This window comes from Schistocerca americana, unplaced genomic scaffold, assembly GCF_021461395.2.
Source record: "Schistocerca americana isolate TAMUIC-IGC-003095 unplaced genomic scaffold, iqSchAmer2.1 HiC_scaffold_1085, whole genome shotgun sequence".
Taxonomy (NCBI): domain Eukaryota; kingdom Metazoa; phylum Arthropoda; class Insecta; order Orthoptera; family Acrididae; genus Schistocerca; species Schistocerca americana.
This window is the reverse complement of record NW_025725139.1, coordinates 32,501-41,263: the sequence shown is the minus strand read 5'-3', so window position 1 is coordinate 41,263 and position 8,763 is coordinate 32,501. Positions and strand designations below refer to the sequence as shown.

General features: G+C 52.8%; 3 non-coding genes across 3 annotated transcripts in view; all 3 read left to right on the top strand.

Moving 5' to 3' along the window:
• The first annotated feature begins 5,919 nt into the window (after window positions 1–5,919).
• On the top strand, window positions 5,920–7,829 carry LOC124560456. Its single transcript, XR_006969133.1, has one exon. It is a non-coding gene; the product is annotated as a small subunit ribosomal RNA (ribosomal RNA).
• A 351-nt stretch (window positions 7,830–8,180) lies between these two features.
• Window positions 8,181–8,335, top strand: LOC124560462. The gene has a single exon (XR_006969138.1). It is a non-coding gene; the product is annotated as a 5.8S ribosomal RNA (ribosomal RNA).
• A 189-nt stretch (window positions 8,336–8,524) lies between these two features.
• LOC124560459 overlaps window positions 8,525–8,763 on the top strand; it is a 4,222-nt gene continuing 3,983 nt past the window's right edge. The window contains exon 1 of the ribosomal RNA XR_006969135.1: window positions 8,525–8,763. This exon is cut by the window's right edge and continues 3,983 nt beyond it. This is a non-coding gene — a ribosomal RNA (large subunit ribosomal RNA).

Below are 8,763 nucleotides of genomic sequence, written 5' to 3'. Positions count from 1 at the left end.
ACTCCACTATGGATGTGAAATAAATATAATAACACATGATGCTCCGCAAGAAAATAGACTTGGGATAGGGTGTGTCGTTGGCAAGTCCCCGGGGCGGCTAGTGTGGGTGGTGATAAGTCCGTAGTGGGCGAGGTATTACGACGATGCCGCCACCTATGCGAATGTGACGCAACGACATTGACATCCAGCCCAGAAACGGCACCTCCATCTACAGGGATCCGACGGAACTACGCCAACCATGCCGGCAAAACGGTATCGCCATCTATGAAAATACGGCGAAACCACATGCAATACCTCCATCTATGCGAATCTGACAACACTACGTCCGCCATGTCGAGCGCACCACAAAACACAGCGCCATCTGTAGGTCTCCCGCGGCATGACGTCCTGCAACGACGATACCGCCATCTATGAGACGCCAAGCCGACCAAGACATCGATGGGCCCACAGTGCCCATCTTTCGACCCCACCCACAAAGCCTGCGTCCTCTGTCGACCACAGCACCCCAACGCCAGCGCCTCTGCCGCACGAAATCGTGGACCGGCAATCACTCCACCTGCGCCCCACTCCAACCGCCCAACTCGCAACTCCAGCGGATGAACGGCGGACTTTTCCCGCAGTCGCAATGTGCAATCCACCCCTATAACATGCGTTTCATGAAGAGTTATCTCCAATATGCGACATTCCCGCTGTCCCTATACATGAGCTGCGGGCTGTACCAGTTACGAGCTAGAGACGCGACCGCGTTGCTCTCTGTACGAATGCCGATGCTGAGCGGTCAGCTAGGAGGCGCTCCATCCATGTCGGTACCGGTGAGCGTTGCACTCGCAGTCGCAAGAACGTACGGCCAAGTATATTACCTGGAAGAGTCAATGACAGTCCACGCCCCCCCTGCGTGGGAAGAGTCTTTCTAGGCCATGACCCACCGGAAGGGCGCAGCGTCCCCCACCCCAGACATGTGACGTCACACCATCGGTATTGACGACTAGACTGATTCCTTATAATCATTTGCCATACACCGGTGGAAGCTGCCGAGACGAGTAACTACATAGCGGGCTCGCCGTGTCACTAATGTACAGAGATACAACAGTTTCGACTGGAACCGGATTAAACGTATACACGGCGCTGATTAGTAATAGATAGAGCCATCAGAATACAGATAATGTATACAACTGTCCGTATACATGCTGAAAGACTCTGCTCACAATCACAACCACACGTCAGCCACACACCCTTATCACGCACTACTCTCTGCCTGTAACACGCACACAGACAATATGTAAGCACCAGCATGGAACAACACCCAGTGCATCCTCTCCGCCACATTAGACAATCCACACTGTCATAACCAGACTGGGAGGTCCACTCAGAAAACAGAATATCCCACCCACCCCGACAACCACCATTGCTCAGCCCAAGCCACCAACACCCACACATGTCCTACACAGGGGTGCACCCAACATCACAATACTGCCTCCTCTCACAGCACACAAACAATGGCAGGAATGAAAGACACAGGTCTGCCACAAGCATGGAATGAGAGCGCCGCCTGTCATGAGCCAAAGGTGCATCCTGACGTGGCAAATCAGATGATGCCGCAGGCATCCACTTACTATAATCACAATCAACAAACCGGCCGCCCCGCCCCGCCCCCCATTAAACCTTTCCTTACAACAATGTGTACCTTAACCTAACCTATATCGTACCGTAACCTAACCTATATCGTACCGTAACCTAACCTATGTCGTACCGTAACCTAACCTATGTCGTACCGTAACCTAACCTATGTCGTACCGTAACCTAACCTATGTCGTACCGTAACCTAACCTATGTCGTACCGTAACCTAACCTATGTCGTACCGTAACCTAACCTATGTCGTAACCGTAACCTAACCTATGTCGTACCGTAACCTAACCTATGTCGTACCGTAACCTAACCTATGTCGTACCGTAACCTAACCTATGTCGTACCGTAACCTAACCTATGTCGTACCGTAACCTAACCTATGTCGTACCGTAACCTAACCTATGTCGTACCGTAACCTAACCTATGTCGTACCGTAACCTAACCTATGTCGTACCTTAACCTAACCTATGTCGTACCTTAACCTACCCTATGTCGTACCTTAACCTAACCTATGTCGTACCTTAACCTAACCTATGTCGTACCTTAACCTAACCTATGTCGTACCTTAACCTAACCTATGTCGTACCTTAACCTAACCTATGTCGTACCTTAACCTAACCTATGTCGTACCTTAACCTAACCTATGTCGTACCTTAACCTAACCTATGTCGTACCTTAACCTAACCTATGTCGTACCTTAACCTAACCTATGTCGTACCTTAACCTAACCTATGTCGTACCTTAACCTAACCTATGTCGTACCTTAACCTAACCTATGTCGTACCTTAACCTAACCTATGTCGTTACCTTAACCTAACCTATGTCGTACCTTAACCTAACCTATGTCGTACCTTAACCTAACCTATGTCGTACCTTAACCTAACCTATGTCGTACCTTAACCTAACCTATGTCGTACCTTAACCTAACCTATGTCGTACCTTAACCTAACCTATGTCGTACCTTAACCTAACCTATGTCGTACCTTAACCTAACCTATGTCGTACCTTAACCTAACCTATGTCGTACCTTAACCTAACCTATGTCGTACCTTAACCTAACCTATGTCGTACCTTAACCTAACCTATGTCGTACCTTAACCTAACCTATGTCGTACCTTAACCTAACCTATGTCGTACCTTAACCTAACCTATGTCGTACCTTAACCTAACCTATGTCGTACCTTAACCTAACCTATGTCGTACCTTAACCTAACCTATGTCGTACCTTAACCTAACCTATGTCGTACCTTAACCTAACCTATGTCGTACCTTAACCTAACCTATGTCGTACCTTAACCTAACCTATGTCGTACCTTAACCTAACCTGTATTGCGCCTTAACCTAACCTGTATTGCGCCTTAACCTAACCTGTATTGCGCCTTAACGTAACCTGTATTGCGCCTTAACGTAACCTGTATTGCGCCTTAACGTAACCTGTATTGCGCCTTAACGTAACCTGTATTGCGCCTTAACGTAACCTGTATTGCGCCTTAACGTAACCTGTATTGCGCCTTAACGTAACCTGTATTGCGCCTTAACGTAACCTGTATTGCGCCTTAACGTAACCTGTATTGCGCCTTAACGTAACCTGTATTGCGCCTTAACGTAACCTGTATTGCGCCTTAACGTAACCTGTATTGCGCCTTAACGTAACCTGTATTGCGCCTTAACGTAACCTGTATTGCGCCTTAACGTAACCTGTATTGCGCCTTAACGTAACCTGTATTGCGCCTTAACGTAACCTGTATTGCGCCTTAACGTAACCTGTATTGCGCCTTAACGTAACCTGTATTGCGCCTTAACGTAACCTGTATTGCGCCTTAACGTAACCTGTATTGCGCCTTAACGTAACCTGTATTGCGCCTTAACGTAACCTGTATTGCGCCTTAACGTAACCTGTATTGCGCCTTAACGTAACCTGTATTGCGCCTTAACGTAACCTGCATTGCGCCTTAACGTAACCTGCATTGCGCCTTAACGTAACCTGTATTGCGCCTTAACGTAACCTGCATTGCGCCTTAACGTAACCTGCATTGCGCCTTAACGTAACCTGTATTGCGCCTTAACGTAACCTGTATTGCGCCTTAACGTAACCTGTATTGCGCCTTAACGTAACCTGTATTGCGCCTTAACGTAACCTGTATTGCGCCTTAACGTAACCTGTATTGCGCCTTAACGTAACCTGTATTGCGCCTTAACGTAACCTGTATTGCGCCTTAACGTAACCGATATTGCGCCTTAACGTAACCTATATTGCGCCGTAACGTAACCTATATTGCGCCGTAACGTAACCCACATTGCCCCTTAACGTAACCTATATTGCGCCGTAACGTAACCTATATTGCGCCGTAACGTAACCCACATTGCCCCTTAACGTAACCCACATTGCCCCCTTAACGTAACCCACATTGCCCCTTAACGTAACCCAACACACGTTGGGCCTTAACCCAACACACGTTGGGCCTTAACCCAACACACGTTGGGCCGTAACCCAACACACGTTGGGCCTTAACCCAACACACGTTGGGCCTTAACCCAACACACGTTGGGCCTTAACCCAACACACGTTGGGCCTTAACCTGCTCTGTAATTGTCATACGACGCGTTAAATTAGTGTAGTGTTGCCTAACTGCAACCCCCGCAATATAGTTTGCTACTCGCACTGCCCGGTCCCCAGTGTATCGCTTCATGTTAAACACCTTGCAGCTATACACTGTAATGTGGATGGCAGCAGGACGTACATGCTCAATGCCCTTTGCAGTTGTTCATTGGCATTTGCAGTTGTTCATTGGCATTCGCATGGCGAAGCACTTAGCCTACGCTGTGGTACGGCCTGTGTCAACTGTCCGCTGATGTTGTACGTCCAAATCACACACTGTACTGCACATTGGTCCTCATGTACTGAATGATACATCGTGGTACATGTGACCGTACAACGACTGCGCCAACAACGGCGAACCATGCGGTCCAAATGTTGTGCACTCAGCTACGTGTCGTCTCCCTATAAGAGCTGGATTGCAGTGTGGTATGCCCTGGATGGCGATCAGCATGAGCCGTCTGTTGATGTAGTGGCGCGTGTTGTCAGACGTAGTCGTCTCTTCTCACACACCGTGATAGCACGGTGCACTGCGTTCCACATCTGCGACATGCGACAGAGGCCGGTTGACAGTCGTTCGCGCAATGGACATCGCATACGTACGGGGGCCACCTTCCACGTGTTCGCTAAGCGTGGACATGTTGTTGCGTGTATGTGGGCAGACTGTGTGTCGTGACACCTGACACAGGCATGCAACAATCGTTGAATTTGCAAATGGCGATGGACGCCTACGTTTGCTGGTGACGTTACGCAAATGAACAACTGGTAAACCGTTGTGGTGCGGTTGTTCTCGCTAGGGGTGAATCAGTGATGGCGACGATCGGTTGAGCTACCAACCGGTTGTTGCAGCGATACCCACCATGCCCACGAACGTGAATGGCATGTGGGTGTGAAGCGATACGCGGCGGTGGCTGGGTGGGACCGTCCCCGGCCGGTGAGGGGGGGCCTCCCGGCGTGTTGGCCGTGCGGTGCGTGGGCGCACGCGCTACAGCCGGCTGGTGGGGGCGGCCAGTGGCAGGCGCGCCGGCCGACGGAGGCGGCAGGCGGCGCAGCTGCGCGCCGGCGCACCCTGCACGCGGCGCCGTGCGGCCAAAGTAGGTCCTCGCGGGCCCGGTGCGAAGCGCGGTGGACATCTGCAGTGTGCTGGTCCGATTGAGGACTGTGTGCGCTGAGGATGCGCCGCCGCCCGGCGCTCGGCGCCGCGACGCCGTCTGCTGCTCGGTCGCCTCTGCGGTTCTCGCAGGTGGTTTGTATCGCAGCTGTGCGGACGTGTTGGCGCGTGCGCTGTGCTGGGAGAGTTCGCTTCGGCACCCAAGTGGGGCTTTTGTCCTTCTGTGGCGCTGGCGTTGGAGCTGCCGGTCACCGTAGGTGGCGCGTGTTGTCTCCCGCCGGCAATGCCACGACAGCACGCTCCCGGGCCTCTGTCGGCAGCGGCAAGCTCAGTTGGGAGCACGGGTGGTCGCACCCTAAAGCGTCTACTCGCCAAACTCCGGGCGATTGCGCCTCTCTCGAACCCGACCAAGTACTTAGGACGGCGCTGCGCGCCGCCGGGACCTGAGAGGGTTTCGAGGTGTATGGTGCAGGGGAGCTCAGCCTCCTCCTGTTTGCAGAATAATTGAGCGGACGCTTGCGTGTTCGCGCGGGCCCCCGGGACACACTCCCGGGCGGCCGGCTGCTCAGCTCTAGTTGACGCAGCTCCCTGGTTGATCCTGCCAGTAGTCATATGCTTGTCTCAAAGATTAAGCCATGCATGTCTCAGTACAAGCCGCATTAAGGTGAAACCGCGAATGGCTCATTAAATCAGTTATGGTTCCTTAGATCGTACCCACGTTACTTGGATAACTGTGGTAATTCTAGAGCTAATACATGCAAACAGAGTCCCGACCAGAGATGGAAGGGACGCTTTTATTAGATCAAAACCAATCGGTCGGCTCGTCCGGTCCGTTTGCCTTGGTGACTCTGAATAACTTTGGGCTGATCGCACGGTCCTCGTACCGGCGACGCATCTTTCAAATGTCTGCCTTATCAACTGTCGATGGTAGGTTCTGCGCCTACCATGGTTGTAACGGGTAACGGGGAATCAGGGTTCGATTCCGGAGAGGGAGCCTGAGAAACGGCTACCACATCCAAGGAAGGCAGCAGGCGCGCAAATTACCCACTCCCGGCACGGGGAGGTAGTGACGAAAAATAACGATACGGGACTCATCCGAGGCCCCGTAATCGGAATGAGTACACTTTAAATCCTTTAACGAGTATCTATTGGAGGGCAAGTCTGGTGCCAGCAGCCGCGGTAATTCCAGCTCCAATAGCGTATATTAAAGTTGTTGCGGTTAAAAAGCTCGTAGTTGGATTTGTGTCCCACGCTGTTGGTTCACCGCCCGTCGGTGTTTAACTGGCATGTATCGTGGGACGTCCTGCCGGTGGGGCGAGCTGAAGGCGTGCGACGCGCCTCGTGCGTGCTCGTGCGTCCCGAGGCGGACCCCGTTGCAATCCTACCAGGGTGCTCTTGAGTGAGTGTCTCGGTGGGCCGGCACGTTTACTTTGAACAAATTAGAGTGCTTAAAGCAGGCAAGCCCGCCTGAATACTGTGTGCATGGAATAATGGAATAGGACCTCGGTTCTATTTTGTTGGTTTTCGGAACCCGAGGTAATGATTAATAGGGACAGGCGGGGGCATTCGTATTGCGACGTTAGAGGTGAAATTCTTGGATCGTCGCAAGACGAACAGAAGCGAAAGCATTTGCCAAGTATGTTTTCATTAATCAAGAACGAAAGTTAGAGGTTCGAAGGCGATCAGATACCGCCCTAGTTCTAACCATAAACGATGCCAGCCAGCGATCCGCCGCAGTTCCTCCGATGACTCGGCGGGCAGCCTCCGGGAAACCAAAGCTTTTGGGTTCCGGGGGAAGTATGGTTGCAAAGCTGAAACTTAAAGGAATTGACGGAAGGGCACCACCAGGAGTGGAGCCTGCGGCTTAATTTGACTCAACACGGGAAACCTCACCAGGCCCGGACACCGGAAGGATTGACAGATTGATAGCTCTTTCTTGATTCGGTGGGTGGTGGTGCATGGCCGTTCTTAGTTGGTGGAGCGATTTGTCTGGTTAATTCCGATAACGAACGAGACTCTAGCCTGCTAACTAGTCGCGTGACATCCTTCGTGCTGTCAGCGATTACTTTTCTTCTTAGAGGGACAGGCGGCTTCTAGCCGCACGAGATTGAGCAATAACAGGTCTGTGATGCCCTTAGATGTTCTGGGCCGCACGCGCGCTACACTGAAGGAATCAGCGTGTCTTCCTAGGCCGAAAGGTCGGGGTAACCCGCTGAACCTCCTTCGTGCTAGGGATTGGGGCTTGCAATTGTTCCCCATGAACGAGGAATTCCCAGTAAGCGCGAGTCATAAGCTCGCGTTGATTACGTCCCTGCCCTTTGTACACACCGCCCGTCGCTACTACCGATTGAATGATTTAGTGAGGTCTTCGGACTGGTACGCGGCATTGACTCTGTCGTTGCCGATGCTACCGGAAAGATGACCAAACTTGATCATTTAGAGGAAGTAAAAGTCGTAACAAGGTTTCCGTAGGTGAACCTGCGGAAGGATCATTACCGACTAGACTGCATGTCTTTCGGTGTGCGTGTCGTGTCGCGCAACACGCTACCTGTACGGCTCGCAGTAGCCGTGCGCCGCGTGCGGAACCACGCGTGCTTCTCAAAACTAACGCCAATGTTGTGTGGTACGAGCGCTGAAGCGCTGGAGCGGCTGGCCTGCGGCACCTGGCGCCTGGCGCCGGTTTTGAATGACTTTCGCCCGACTGCCTGTCCGCTCCGGTGTGGAGCCGTACGACGCCCATCGGCCGTGAGGCCGTTGGACACAGAACGCTTGAACAGGGGCCGCCACACGCCTACGTCCCGCCTATGCAACTGTCTTGAAAGAGACAGTGGAAACTAAGAAAAGATCACCCAGGACGGTGGATCACTCGGCTCGTGGGTCGATGAAGAACGCAGCAAATTGCGCGTCGACATGTGAACTGCAGGACACATGAACATCGACGTTTCGAACGCACATTGCGGTCCATGGATTCCGTTCCCGGGCCACGTCTGGCTGAGGGTCGGCTACGTATACTGAAGCGCGCGGCGTTTGCCCCGCTTCGCAGACCTGGGAGCGTCGCGGCCGCCTGTGGGGCCGGCCGCGCCTCCTGAAATGTGCGATGCGCGCCCGTCGCCTGGCGGTTCGCATACCGGTACTTACTCGGTAGCGTGCACAGCCGGCTGGCGGTGTGGCGTGCGACACCTCGTACTAACGACCTCAGAGCAGGCGAGACTACCCGCTGAATTTAAGCATATTACTAAGCGGAGGAAAAGAAACTAACAAGGATTCCCCCAGTAGCGGCGAGCGAACAGGGAAGAGTCCAGCACCGAACCCCGCAGGCTGCCGCCTGTCGTGGCATGTGGTGTTTGGGAGGGTCCACTACCCCGACGCCTCGCGCCGAGCCCAAGTCCAACTTGAATGAGGCCACGGCCCGTAGAGGGTGCCAGGCCC